A 15,675-nucleotide genomic window follows, 5' to 3' on the forward strand; every position below is an offset into this window, starting at 1 on the left:
AAGTTTTTACAGAACTGAATTTGAATTAATGTCAATGAGTTTCTTATGCAGCTTTATGTTATCCCATATGGACAGACATGAAATCAGAGACAGAAAACAATTGAATGAGTTGTTCAGAGTTACTACAAAGTCAGTGTTGCTTCTTTCATAAAATATGATTCCTGTGCTTTACATAGAAGTGGCAGGATGAGAAATCTGTAATATATTGAGAAAATTATTACAACTATAACCTTGCTTTTACTAAATTGATTTAATAGCATGTCTTAAAAATTTTGCCTTGTGTTGGTTATTCTTACAGGGAAAGTTAGAGTAGTGATAATGATACTGAAAGACTCAGGGCCAAGGAAAAAACGTTGTAGTGTTATCATTGCTTATATTAGGATAACTAGTGTGTAAGGAAAGTAAATGATGATGGAAAGCATATGACAGATAAGATAGACATCAAAGATTCATTACACCATCAAATAATTATGTCATCATTTCCAATGGTACAAACAAAACATTCTCAGACTGGCAGAATCAAAAAAAGGTTAATGGAATATGACAATTATCACAGAGCAAATATACCAGAAAATGAAAGTAAAGTAATGTCAAGTAAAACATGAAATCCTGGACAGAAACTATGTAAAAAAACAGCAGAATTTACCGAGTTTTCATCATCTTGGAGTTCTTAAACAGAAGATGAATGTCGTGTGTACTTACCTTCTAGAACAAGCAAAATTCCATCCACGTGCCACTGGTCCAACAACAAAGCCATGGTAACCAAGTTCTAAATAATGAAAAAGAAACAAAATAAAAAAGATAAGTTATGGTACATCTTTAGGAAAAAAAATAAAACCTGAGTTGAAGACACAATGTAAAACGAAAAAGAAGCAGACTTGCCAAGGTTATGACTCCTTCTAGATTGTATATTTTGATAGGCATAAACAAAGTGCTTTATGATAGGTTTGACTGCTCTTACAGAGAAAGTGTTCAAGAAGCACAACTAAAGAAAGGAAAGAGGAAATAATTCAAACTTTTGAAAAGAGAATTTAGTTGCAGAAGATAACAGTTTTACAGTGCCTTCCCACAAAAAGTATAACTGCATGAGAATTTTCTATGAGGCATACTTGAATGGCAACCAGCCAGGAAGGGAAAACATAATGATGGTGATGGATATAGATGATTCCAGATATTAAGCTGCAGGTAAAGGAGAGTATAAAGTTTCCCCCATGCTTGATTCCTTTAAAATATGATAATTTCTATCAAAGAATTTATTTTAGACTACCTTGGTAACCATTTGCATACAGCATGCAACTTTGATGAAAGAGGCCACATAGTGACTATTTCTTAGACAGATTATTCCAAACTGTGTCAAAGAACCATAGAACATTAAAAACATTCTTTCAAACTACCTTTGTGTTTAAGACTATTTTATTTCTATTTTAATTTTATTTAATTCTATTTCTATTTTAATTTTAAAGTGCTCCACCATAAGCCTTGAAATTAGACTAAAGATGTCAAAATATAAACTGAATATTGCATTATTTCTTTTTCATATAGTAGAAATAGGGCATGTGTATGGAAAAAGAAGTACATTAATATAAGATTTTCATGTTAACACATGAATAATGAGGTATTTTAAAGTATAATTATGCCAGTTTGATGTGACAGGTTTCTAAGAGCTAGTTTCCTGCCATCACTGACTATTTCCATCTTTTAGTGGAAAAGTTATAATATGGATAATTTCAAATATGCCTAATTTTCAATTAAAATGACTTTTTTGGCAAGTTATGTATTTTAATCTGTTGCCACATTTTCCTGTTGGTATTTTCCTCAGTTGGCCTCTACCTTTTGTTTATATATTTTTCTTTTTTCCCTGTACTCAGATTCACAGCCATGACACCTGTGAAAGTATCCTTATAGCAAATTGTGAAAATAGAAAACAAAAGCAGAATAGGAAGTATTGTTGACAACGAGAGTTAACATTTATTGAATGCTTCACATGTGCCAAGAGTTTGGCAATTCTATCTGTTTCAAACTTCACTATAGTAATTTGAGATACCAGTTTTCTTTCTATATTTACAGGTTAAAAAAACAGGCTTAGAAAGGTTAAGTGGTTTTCCCAAGCAAAATCTACTAACAAGTGATGAGGCTAGGATTCAACTGTGGTCCATCTGGCTCCAGGGACTGAGTTCTTAACCACAGCACAGCAGAGAGAAAATAGACCTGAGGAGGCTTTGGTCATTTTCAAGGCTTATATTTTGGAATGTGAAACTGGATAAAAACTTCACATATACTCGGTATGTTTGGCCACCCACAAAAAGAAACTCAAATGCAGATTTTCTGCATTGGCAAAATATTATTTAAGTTGAAGATTATCTTCAAAATACTCCTTAGGAGTGCCAAACTAATTCATCAAATATTTCTTAGGAGTTAAGTAAGTTTAAATAAACTGCTTCAACCTGCAGACTAAAGTTCTGCCTAATTTCAGGATAGTTCTAAATCTTCAGTGGCTTCTATAAAGAATGGTAATTTAATTACCACCCTGCCTCCCCTTTCTCAGCAGATGTTCTAATAACCTTTGGAAGTGCCAATGAGTACTAATGTACCCGGAAATAATTGTATTATTTTGAAGTATGTCAAAACAGCTTCTTTGACTATTCTTTGGCAAACTCCCTCAAGCCAAATCTGCATTCTGGTATCAGTCTTTGCATAAAATCACATGCTTAAGTCCTGTGTGCACACCTCCAGAGATATTTGTATCGAGCCTATCTCTACTTAAAAAATTTAAAAAAAAAATTGTTTTATGCTAAATTAACTTTAGGGATCTATCAACTGGTCTGGGAAGGCCTTCCCTGTAATTTGGAAATCATGCCTGTAAAGCCAGTCTAGGCACCTGGAATTCTCCAAATTTCCCAAAGAGAGAGACTAAGTGTGATGAGCATTTTTGCATGTGTGTGGGGAGTGGGAGTGGTGGGAACTAAGGGTGGAGAAATAAATGAGGAGAGAGAGAGACAGATCACAATATATGATTTTCATTCTCATTTCTATTTTAAAGGGGAACCTTTCTAGATGTAGATCTCCAAGGAGGCACTAAATCTCAGATTTCCTGGGTCCCAGAAATACCCCCTAACTTATATTTGGGAGAGTTGCTACAGATTCATCTCACTCATTGTTATAAGGCCAAACACACTGTAGCTAAAAACTTAATTGATGGGGCTTCCCTGGTGGTGCAGTGGTTGAAAGTCTGCCTGGCAGTGCAGGGGACGCGGGTTCGAGCCCTGGTCTGGGAGGATCCCACATGCCGCGGAGCGGCTGGGCCCGTGGGCCACAATTACTGAGCCTGCGCTCCGCAGCAGGAGAGGCCGCGATAGTGAGGGGCCTGCGCACCGTGATGGGGGGTGGCCCCCGCTTGCCGCAACTAGAGGAGGCCCTCGCACAGAGGCGAGGACCCAACGCAGCCAAAGGTAAATAAATAAATTAATTAAAAAAAAAAAAACTTAATTGATGTTTATAAAGGAAAAAAATGCTTCAAATAATTTAAGAAATTATCAATTGTATTAAAATTATATATAAAAAATTAGATTAAAAATATCACTTTTAGAAATTGTGATGATATCAGTGTTACTAAGAGTTCCATCTTGGATCTGTTTTTGTTTTTCTTTTCCCCTACATACTCTACCTGTTGAGTGACCCCCACATGCAGTTCAAACTATCAGTATTCTCCAAAATATCTGATACTATGCAGTTAGCCCAAACCAGTATCAAAATATTCATATCCATATATCCTCATGCATACTAAAGATTTCCACTTAAATAATCTGCTGTTACCTTAATATCATATGTAGAATCTGAACTCCTCATCTTCCTTTAGTTTTTTCCAAATTTTTATATATTCAGTATCAGTCTTACACCCTAAGTATGTAGACCAAGAAACTTTTCATAAATGTCTACAAATTATTCTATGTCTTGCAGCTGCCATGAATATGTGTGATCATTCTTCTTGGGAGATGCCTACAAAGCTATCTGGAGACTTACAGTTGTCCCTGCCCACCATGAAATTGGCAGTATAATTATTAAAATGCTTTCTCCAGTGCTACCAAAGGTTTCAGTCCTCCTGACATAAATGGTACTGGTGAGGTGTGGTGAGATGGGGCTTCTTCTCCCAACCCTGTGCCTCACTGGGCTACCAGAGTCTGCAAAATATCTCTTCTTGTGCTTAAGGCTTATAGATTCTCCTGGGCTCTTTACCTATACTCTTTCTCCAGGAGGCTCAAAACTATTACAAGTGACAATGTTCTGGGCAAAAGTCATTTTATTCTCCTCTAAACTCTGAATCCTTATCACTTAGCTCCTTCCTCTGTAAAGTTCCTTCCAGTTTTCCCACTCACTTAATTAATCTCTGTGTATATGAATGGAAACAAGCACCCAGTGGAGGTTGCAGAGGGGAAAAAGAACAAATTAAGACGTGTTTCTCTTTATGCTTATCATATTACAAATCTTCATAAATGTCACCACCATCATCCCAGTTATTTAGAGGGTAAATTGGTAATCATCCTAGATTCCTCTTTTCAAAATGTTGGCATTTCAGTCACTCATTAAATCTACTAAATCAACCTATTAAAAGTCCATCCCTTCTTTCTCAGGACTTAATTTCTTACATAGATTACCCTTATTAGCTTTTAAGCGATTCCATATGTTCAATCTTTTTGTGTCCACCTGGAATCCGTCATGCCACACTCTGAAAAATGATCTTTATTAATATACATGTTGGATCATCTTTTTATGCTCTACCAGATTTCCCTCAATTGCTTCCTATTGTTTTCAGGGGTATCAAATCCTCCTATTTTAACAAGATATTGTTTAACAGTTATGCAAGTCAGAGTCTGGCAAAGTAAAGGTGACAAGGTAATATAATCACAAGCTCCAGTGAACACTGAATGGCATGCCTTGAAGTTTCTAAAGACAAAGGTCTTTAAAAATATGGTGCATTATGGGAAAGGGTCACAGGTTTTCTTGGTGTAGTCAGCATGCTCTCCTGGCTGTCACTAGAGGTCACTTGGTTAATTTCCAGAAGTTTGTGACTTGCAAGACATGCATTATTTCTACAGTCATTGTCACCACTCCAGCTTATAATGCATCAACATCAGTTTACCACCGTATGAGAACTAATTACAACAGAAACTCAGCTACGACATTTGCATCTTTCCTGCAGCATCAGCATTAGTTGGAAGGACTTCTTAGTGTGGTGCAGGTTTGCTTTGTTAGTTATTAAAGTTTTATCTCATTTGACTCTATAACTGAAGAATACCTGACATTCACTTTTACACCTTTCATGTAAATGATTTTGTCAGTATTCCCTTGGGATTCCCTTTCTTTTTGAAGCATGTACCTCTCATCATCTACTCTGTATATCTTCCATGGTCTGAAACGTACTCATTGTCCTCATTGTTTATATAAGCTCACTATCAGATTTACTCATGTATATATACTTATATCTTTAACTTAAAAATAAGGATAGGAGGAACCTTCAAGATGGTGGAGGAGTAAGACGTGGAGATCACCTTCTTCCCCAAAAATACATCAGAAATACATCTACATGTGGAACAACTCCTACAGAACACTTACTGAATGCGGGCAGAAGACCTCAGACTTCCCCAAAGGCAAGAAACTCCCCACATACCTGGTAGGGCAAAAGAAAAAAGAAAAAACAGAGACAAAAGAATAGGGACGGGACCTGCACCTTGGAGAGGGAGCTGTGAAGAAGGAATAGTTTCCACACAATAGGAAGCCCCTTCACTGGCGGAGATGGGGGTGGGGGTGGGGGGGGAAGCTTCGGAGCCATGGAGGAGAGTGCAGCAATGGGGGTGCAGAGGGCAAAGTGGAGAGATTCCCGCGCAGTGAATCTGTGCCGACCAGCACTCCCCAACCCGTAAGGCTTGCTTGCTCACCTGCCAGGGTGGGTGGGGGTTGGAAGCTGAGGCTCAGGCTTTGGAGGTCAGATGCCAGGGAGAGGACTGGCGTTGGCTGCATGAACACAGCCTGAAGGGGGTTAGTGTGCCACAGCTAGCTGGGAGGGAGTCCGGGAAAAAGCCTGGACCTGCCTAAGAGGCAAGAGACTATTGTTTTAGGGTGCCTGAGGAGAGGGGATTCAGAGCACTGCCTAAAGGAGCTCCAGAAATGGGCACAAGCTGCAGCTATCAGCGCAGAACCCAGAGACGGGCATGAAACGCTAAGGCTGCATACAAGCACAGGTCACTAACCACACCTCCACTCCCGGGACCGTGTGCAGGCCGCCACTACCAGGATCCCATGATCCAGGGACAACTTCCCCGGGAGAACACACGGCGTGCCTCAGTCTGGTGCAACATCATGTTGGCCTCTGCTGCTGCAGGCTCGCCCCGCATCTATACCCCTCCCTCCCCCAAGCTTGAGTGAGCCAGAGCCCCCTAATCAGCTGCTATTTTAACCCTGTCCAACTGGGGCAGGAAACAGATGCCCTCAGGAGACCTACACTCAGAGGTGGGACCAAATCCAAAAGCTCAACCCCAGGACCTGTGCGAACAAGGAAGAGAAAGGAAAATTTCTCCCAGCAGCCTCAGGAGCAGCGGATTAAACCTCCACAATCAACTTGATGTGCCTGCATCTCTGGAATACCTGAATAGGTAACAAATCATCCCACAAATGAGGTGGTGGACTTTGGGAGAAACTGTAGACTTGGGATTTGCTTTCTGTATCTAATTTGTTTCTGGTTTTATGTTTATCTTAGCTTAGTATTTAGAGTTTATTATCATTGGTAGATTTGTTTATTGATTTGGTTGCTCTCTTCCTTATTATATATATATTTCTTTTTTTCTGTATTTTTCCTTTTTCTCTTTTTGTGAGTGTGTATGTGTATGCTTCTTTGTGTGATTTTGTCAGTATAGGTTTGCATTTACCATTTGTCAAAGGTATCAGTCTGTCCGTTTTTTTTTTTTTTAGAATAGTTTTTAGCAGCTGTTATCATTGGTGGATTTGTTTTTTGGTTTGGTTGCTCTCTTCTTTCTTTCGTTCTTTCTTTCTTTTTTCCTTTTTTTATTACTTTTTAATTTTTTTTATTTTTAATAATATTTATTTATTTTTTATTTTAATAACTTTATTTTATCTTATTTCATGTATTATCTTTCTTTCTTTCTTTCCTTTTTTTTCTCCATTTTCTTCTGAGCCGTGTGGCTGACAGGGCCTTGGTGTTCTGGCCAGGTGCCAGGCCTGAGCCTCTGAGGTGGGAGAGCCAAATTCAGCACACTGGTGCACCAGAGACCTCACAGCTCCATGTAATATCAAACAGTGAAAGCTCTCCCAGAGATCTCCATCTCAATGCTAAGACCCAGCTCCACTCAACGACCAGCAAGCTACAGTACTGGACACCCTATGCCAATCAACTAGCAAGACAGGAACACAACCCCACCCATTAGCAGACAGGCTGCCTAAAATCATAATAAGGTCACAACACCCCAAAACACACCACCGGATATGGTCCTGCCCAACAAAAAGACAAGATCCAGCCTCATCCACCAGAACACAGGTATCAGTTCCCTCCACCAGGAAACCTACACAACCCACTGAACCAACCTTAGCCACTGGGGGCAGACACCAAAAACAATGGGAACTACGAACCTGCAGACTACGAAAAGGAGACCCCAAATACAGTAAGTTAAGCAAAATGAGAAGACAGAGGAACACACAGCAGATGAAGGAACAAGGTAAAAATACACCAGACCAAAAAATGAAGAGGAAATAGGCAGTCTACCTGAAAAAGAATTCAGTGTAATGATAGTAAAGATGATCCAAAATCTTGGAAATAGAATGGAGAAAATACAAGAAACGTTTAACAAGGACCTAGAAGAACTAAAGAGCAAACAAACAATGATGAACAACACAAAAAATGAAATTAAAAATTCTCTAGAAGGAATCAATAGTAGAATAACTGAGGCAGAAGAATGGATAAGTGACCTGGAAGATAAAATAGTGGAAATAACTACCACAGAGCAGAATAAAGAAAAAAGAATGAAAAGAATTGGGGACAGTCTCAGAGACCTCTGGGACAACATTAAATGCACCAACATTCGAATTATAGGGATCCCAGAAGAAGAACTGAGAAAGAAGGGAACTGAGAAAATATTTGAAGAGATTATGGTTGAAAACTTCTCTAATATCAGAAAGGAAATAGTCAATCAAGTCCAGGAAGCACAAAGAGTCCCATACCGCATAAATCCAAGGAGAAACACACCAAGACACATATTAATCAAACTATCAAAAATTAAACACAAAGAAAAAATATTAAAAGCAGCAAGGGAAAAGCAACAAATAACGTACAAAGGAATCCTCATAAGGTTAACAGCTGATCTTTCAGCAGAAACACTGTAAGCCAGAAGGGAGTGGCGGGACATATTTAAAGTGATGAAAGGAAAAACTTACAACCAAGATAATCCAGCAAGGATCTCATTCAGATTTGATGGAGAAATGGGAATCTTAACAGACAAGCAAAAGCTAAGAGAATTCAGCACCACTAAACCCACTTTACAATAAATGCTAAAGGAACTACTCTAGGCAAGAAACACAAGAGAAGGAAAAGAACTACAATAACAAACCCAAAACAATTAAGAAAATGGTAATAGGAACATACATATTGATAACTACCTTAAATGTAAATGGATTAAATGCTCCAACCAAAAGACATTGACTGGCTGAATGGATACAAAAACAAGTTCCGAATATACGCTGTCTATGAGAGACCCACTTCAGACCTAGGGACACATACAGACTGAAAGTGAGGGGATGGAAAAAGATATTCCATGCAAATGGAAATCAAAAGAAAGCTGGAGTAGCAATTCTCATATCAGACAAAATAAACTTTAAAATAAAGACTATTACAAGAGACAAAGAAGGACACTAGATAATGATCAAGGGACCAATCCAAGAAGAAGATATAACAATTGTAAATATTTATGCACCCAACATAGGAGCACCCCAATACATAAGGCAAACATTAACAGCCATAAAAGGGGAAATCAACAGTAACACAATCATAGTAGGGGACTTTCACACCCCACTTTCACCAATAGGCCGACCATCCAAAAAGGAAAATTAATAAGGAAACACAAGCTTTAAATAATACATTAAACAATATGGACTTAATTGATATTTATAGGACATTCCATCCAAAAATGACAGAATACACTTCTTCTCAAGTTCTCATGGAACACTCTCCAGGATAGATCATATCTTGGGTCACAAATCAAGCCTTGGTAAATTTAAGAAAATTGAAATCATACCAAGAATCTTTTCTGACCACAACACTATGAGACTAATATCAATTACAGGAAAAATCTGAAAAAATACAAACACATGGAGGCTAAACAGTACACTACTTAATAACCAAGAGATCACTGAAGAAATCAAAGAGGAAATCAAAAAATACCTAGAAACAAATGACAATGAATACACGACGACTCAAAAGCTATGGGATGCAGCAAAGGCAGTTCTAAGAGGGAAGTTTATAGCAATACAATCCTACCTCAAGAAACAAGAAACATCTCAAATAAACAACATAACCTTACACATAAAGCAATTAGAGAAAGAAGGACAAAAAACTCCCAAAATTAGCAGAAGGAAAGAAATCATAAAAATCAGATCAGAAATAAATGAAAAAGAAATGAAGGAAATGATAACAAAGATAAATAAAACTAAAAGCTGGTTATTTGAGAAGATAAACAAAATTGATAAACCATTAGCCAGACTCATCAAGAAAAAAAGTAGAAGAATCAAATCAATAGAATTAGAAATGAAAAAGGAGAAGTAACAACTGACACTACAGAAATACAAAAGATCATGAGAGATTACTACAAGCAACTATATGCAAATAAAATGGACAACCTGGAAAAAATGGACAAATTCTTAGAAAAGCACAACCTTCCAAGACTGAAACAGGAAGAAAGAGAAGATATGAAGAGACTAATCACAAGGACTGAAATTGAAACTGTGTTTAAAAATCTTCCAACAAACAAAAGCCCAGGATCAGATGGCTTCACAGGCGAATTCTATCAAACATTTAGAGAAGAGCTAACACTTATCTTTCTCAAACTCTTCCAAAATATAGCAGAGAAAGGAACACTCCCAAACTCATTCTATAAGGCCGCCACCATCCTGATGCCAAAACCAGACAAAGATGTCACAAAAAAATAAAACTGCAGGCCAATATCACTGATGAACATAGATGTAAAAATCCTGAACAAAATACTAGCAAACAGAATCCAACAGCACATTAAAACGATCATACACAATGATCAAGTGGGGTTTATCCCAGGAATGCAAGGATTCTTCAATATATGCAAGTCAATCAATGTGATAAACCATATTAACAAACTGAAAGAGAAAATCCATATGATCATCTCAGTAGATGCAGAAAAAGCTTTCAACAAAATTCAACACACATGATAAAAACCCTCCAGAAAGTAGGCATAGAGGGAACTTACCTCAACATAATAAAGGCCGTATATGAAAAACCCACAGCCAACCTCGTTCTCAATGGTGAAAAACTGAAACCATTGGTAAGGAACAAGACAAGGTTACCCAGTCTCACCACTATTATTCAACATAGTTTTGGGAGTTTTAGCCAGAGCAATCAGAGAAGAAAAAGAAATAAAAGGAATGCAACTTGGAAAAGAAGAAGTAAAACTGTCACTTTTTGCAGATGACATGATACTATACATAGAGAATCCTAAAGATGCTACCAGAAAACTACTACTCTACTCTACTCTAGAAAACTAGAGCTAATCAATGAATTTGGTAAAGTAGCAGGATACAAAATTAATGCACAGAAATCTCTGGCATTCCTATACACTAATGATGAAAACTCTGAAAGAGAAATCAAGGAAACACTCCCATTTACCATTGCAACACAAAGAATAAAATACCTGGGAATAAACCTACTTAGGGAGACAAAAGGCCTGTATGCAGAAAAGTATAAGACAATGATGAAAGAAATTAAAGATGATACCAATAGATGGAGAGATATACAATGTTCTTGGATTGGAAGAATCAATATTGTGAAAATGACTCTGCTACCCAAATCAATCTACAGATTCAATGCAATCCCTATTGAACTACCAATGACATTTTTCACAGAACTAGAGCAAAAAATTTCACAATTTGTATGGAAACACAAAAGACCCCAAATAGCCAAAGCAATCTTGAGAAAGATAAACAGAGCTGTAGGAATCAGGCTCCTGGACTTCAGACTATACTACAAAGCTACAGTAATCAAGACAGTATGGTACTGGCACAAAAACAGAAATACAGATCAATGGAACAGGATAGAAAGCCCAGAGATAAACCTATGTACATATGGTTACCTTATTTTTGATAAAGGAGGTAAGAATATACAATGGAGAAAAGACAGCCTCTTCAATAAGTGGTTCTGGGAGAACTGGACAGCTACATGTAAAAGAATTAAATTAGAATACTCCTTAAGACCATACACCAAAGTAAACTCAAATGGATTAAAGACCTAAATGTAAGGCCAGACACTATAAAACTCTTAGAGGGAAATATAGGCAGAACATTCTGTGACATAAATCACAGCAAGATCCTTTTTGACCCACCTCCTAGAGTAATGGAAGTAAAAGCAAAAATAAACAAATGGGGCCAAATGAAACTTAAAAGCTTTTGCACAGCAAAGGAAACCATACACAAGACGAAAAGACAACCCCAGAATGGGAGAAAATAGTTGCAAATGAAGCAACTGACAAAGTATTAATCTCCAAAATATACAAGCAGCTCATGAAACTCAATATCAAAAAACAAACAACCCAATCCAAAAATGGCCCAAAGATGTAAATAGACATTTCTCCAAAGAAGATATACAGATTGCCAACAAGCACATGAACAGATGCTCAACATCACTAATCATTAGAGAAATGCAACTCAAAACTACAATGAGGTATCACCTCACACCAGTCAGAATGGCCATCATCAAAAAATCTACAAAGACTAAATGCCGGAGAGTGTATGGAGAAAAGGTAACCCTCTTGCACTGTTGGTGGGAATGTAAATTGATACAATCACTATGGAAAACTGTTGGTGGTAATGTAAATTGATACAACCACTATGGAAAACAGTATGAAGGTTCCTTAAAAACTAAAAATAGAACTACCATATGACCCAGCAATCCCACTACTGGGCATATACCCTGAGAAAACCATAATTCAAAAAGAGTCATGTACCACAGTGTTCATTCCAGCACTGTTTACAATAGCCAGGACATGGAAGCAACCTGAGTGTCCATCGACAGATGAATGGATAAAGAAGATGTGGCACATATATACAATCTAATATTACTCAGCCATAAAAACAAATGAAATTGAGTTATTTGTAGTGAGGTGGATGGACTGAGAGAATGCCATACAAAGTGAAGTAAGTCAGAAAGAGAAAAACAAATACCATATGCTAACATATATATATTGAATCTAAAAAAAAAAAAAAATGCTTCTGAAGAACCTAGGGGCAGGACAGGAATAAAGACACAGATGTAGAGAATGGACTTGAGGACACAGGGAGGGGGAAGGGTAAGCTGGGACGAAATGAGATAGTGTCATGGACATATATACACTACCAAATGTAAAATAGATAGCTAGTGTGAAGCAGCCGCATGGCACAGAGAAATCAGCTTGGTGCTTTGTGACCACCTAGAGAGGTGGGATTTGGAGGGTGGGAGGGAGACGCTAGCTAGTGGGAAGCAGCCGCATGGCACAGAGAAATCAGCTTGGTGCTTTGTGACCACCTAGAGAGGTGGGATTTGGAGGGTGGGAGGGAGACGCAAGAGGGAAGAGATATGGGAATATATGTACATGTATAGCTGATTCACTTTGTTACAAAGCAGAAACTAACACACCATTGTAAAGCAATTATTATACTCCAACAAAGTTGTCAAAAAAAAATATACTCGGTAGGCCAAAAGATAAATAAATCAAATCAAAAAAATAAAATAAAATAAGCTAGTGGATGGATCTACCATATAGAATTTTTGGTATTTAAGTAACTTTATTAATCTTATGAATCAATTCAAACTGATAATCACCTTACATTTTCCTCTTCTTGCTCAGCTGATAATATTCTCATGTTTCCTTTTTGATGGTGCAGAGAGTATGCCTCCTTTTTAGGCCCCCAAAGTGTCTTTTCCTAAAAATGAAGAGTTGGCTTCTTTCGATGACAACTTCTCACCAAAATTACTTTGTCACAAGTATTTATCCAGAGCTGAGCTGTTTTACTTAACTCTTGATACTGTATGATTCCATGTTATTACAGAAAAACACCCTCTTGCTAAAAATAATAATAATAATAAGGATATCTTCCATTTTCTAGGTGAACAATTCAATATGCAAAGTACTTAAGTAGACAAGTAGTTGCACTTAACCCCCCTGGCAAGTTAGAAAAACTTCTTTAATAGACATCAGGCCAGAGTAAGTATCATAATAATTTGACTCACGCGGATTTTTGAGCGGTTAGTTGATCGGTCTTTGTCTGTAAAATAGTCTGGCAGCCCTTACATTCAAACTTGAGTTATATAGAAAACAAAAAGAAAAAAAAAACCTCACTAGGTCTAATGAGCAGACTTTTGATGTAAACCTCCATTGTAGATTCATAGCTCCTTTCCAAGTTCTGAGACATTAGTCAGTTCACAGCTCTGAGACCTTGAATGAAGGATAGTGTGTGTACACATGAGAAAGGACTGTCAATTCACAAGCATACATCTTCTTCCTAGCCTTTCTCAAAGAGTTCTGTAGCCATTTTATAGGAAATATTTGTACTGGGAAAAGGGAAATATTCACACAAGATCTTTTAGGTGTCCATAGATACTGGCATTAGGCTGACAAAATTCTCTAAGCATCCATAATTGCTGTGTGGCCCACCCACTAGTTTGACTGGGGGATTAGAGAGGTCAGAGAGTAAAAGGAATTTGGGCCTGAGTCTGTCTCAAAGTGTAGTAAGGACAGCGGTTCCATGAACATATCCTATATCCCTGATTCTATAGTTGGCATATTTATATTTGGCACTGGCAGAATTCTCACATTGTTCTTCTTATCTGTGAAATTATTTATTTCACAATTATTTCACAAAGTTTATTATAGAGGGAGGAGCCAAGAAAAAGCCCTTAAAGTTTCTTCTCCCTATAGAAAGAATAAACTGAAAGCATAATCTCCAGGGCCACTAGAGAGATTAATGTTACTATCAAAGATCTGAAAGATTCAGGGGTGTTGATCTCTATCACATACCCATAAGACAGATGGAACCTAAAGAATGAAATATAGATTATAGGACATGTGATCAGGTGGTGACACCAACAGTAGCTGCTCCTTTAGAGACATAATCTTTTCACTGGTGATCACATCTCATATGTGACTATAGATAATGATGGATGCATTATTTTCTATGTACTACTACTTTGTGCATCATAGAATCTGCTTGTTTGCAACTGACTGGGAAGCAGTATGCATTCACTATTTTTGTCAAATACAGCATCTGTCTCACTTGATGCTGTAATTTAGTCTAGAGAATCTTTGATGATCTCAACATCCCAGGGCACTTTACACTAGTACAATTAATTGATGATTTCATAATGTTTGGACCTGGTAAGCAGGAGGCAGCACACTCCTTTGTGTCTTATGAATGCTACTAGGTGGGGAAGAGAGGTAATGTTCTTGCTAGCAAGCTTCATCATGGAGTAAGTGGTTTGCTTTGTTGTGATGTGTTTTTTGTTTTTCTATCTATAATGAGAGCCCAATCTTGATAGATTACATGGGTGGTGAGAGACAGAGCACAGGGACCCTTTTGATATCCTGGATTATGGCTGAAGCAGTGTGTAGCTGGGGACAATATTTTTGAGATTGGCTTCCTGATTCAGACTCCTGGATTATGGAAGGGATGGTGGTGTGGTCTATACCCAGAAATTTAAGCAGAAATTTCCCAAGTCCTAAGCTTCCTGTCATGACAGAAATTGCAATTTGTGAATCAGTTCTGTGGATTGTTCTAGGGATCATGTCTGGAAGGCTAGTGTGTAGCCCACTTCTCTGTGCCTTGTTCAGCAAGAATCCAATTTTCAATATTAAACATCTTTCACATTAAGTAGCAAACTTGGTCCTTGTCATCTGCCATTAAACCTTATAACTGACGCAAGATCTGGACATTTAAGCCATATACATATGTTAGGAGTAAGAGTAGGTCTGGAATTGTGTGTCATTGGTGCTTTATCCAAATTCTTCTTTTTTTTTTTACCACCTTTACCTCTCTTTGGTATCCCTCTCCCACTTAGAGAGCTCTTAAGGGATCTATATATGATTAACATGAGGCAATTAACTCATCACTAAGCTAGAGCCTGATAAACCCAAATGCATAAGATGTGTAAAGATTCACAGGAGCACTTGGTTTAAGTGACTGATAGAAGAATGTCCTTCTGCTTATCTTCAAATCCAAGTTCTTTTATCATGCTTTGTATGGCTCCATGCTATAAAAAAAATCTATCAATAGTCATCACATGTACACACACATATAGAGAGCTGGAAAAATTACCACTGTCAAATATTTGAGCTTGTTTATTTCTCCAAAGGCTAAAAATGTGGAATTAGAAGAGAGAAAACCACATATAGACAAATGAAC

General features: G+C 37.6%; 1 long non-coding RNA gene across 1 annotated transcript in view; it reads right to left on the reverse strand.

The window, feature by feature from the left end:
• Positions 1–10,727, reverse strand: part of LOC309661923 — an 865,375-nt gene extending 854,648 nt beyond the window's left edge. The window contains exon 1 of the long non-coding RNA XR_014264374.1: positions 10,466–10,727. This is a non-coding gene — a long non-coding RNA (uncharacterized lncRNA). The remainder of the gene's footprint in view (positions 1–10,465) is intronic.
• Positions 10,728–15,675: the final 4,948 nt, after the last annotated feature.

The sequence above is a fragment of the Balaenoptera physalus genome (genome assembly GCF_965194825.1).
Source record: "Balaenoptera physalus genome assembly, chromosome: 5".
NCBI lineage: Eukaryota > Metazoa > Chordata > Mammalia > Artiodactyla > Balaenopteridae > Balaenoptera > Balaenoptera physalus.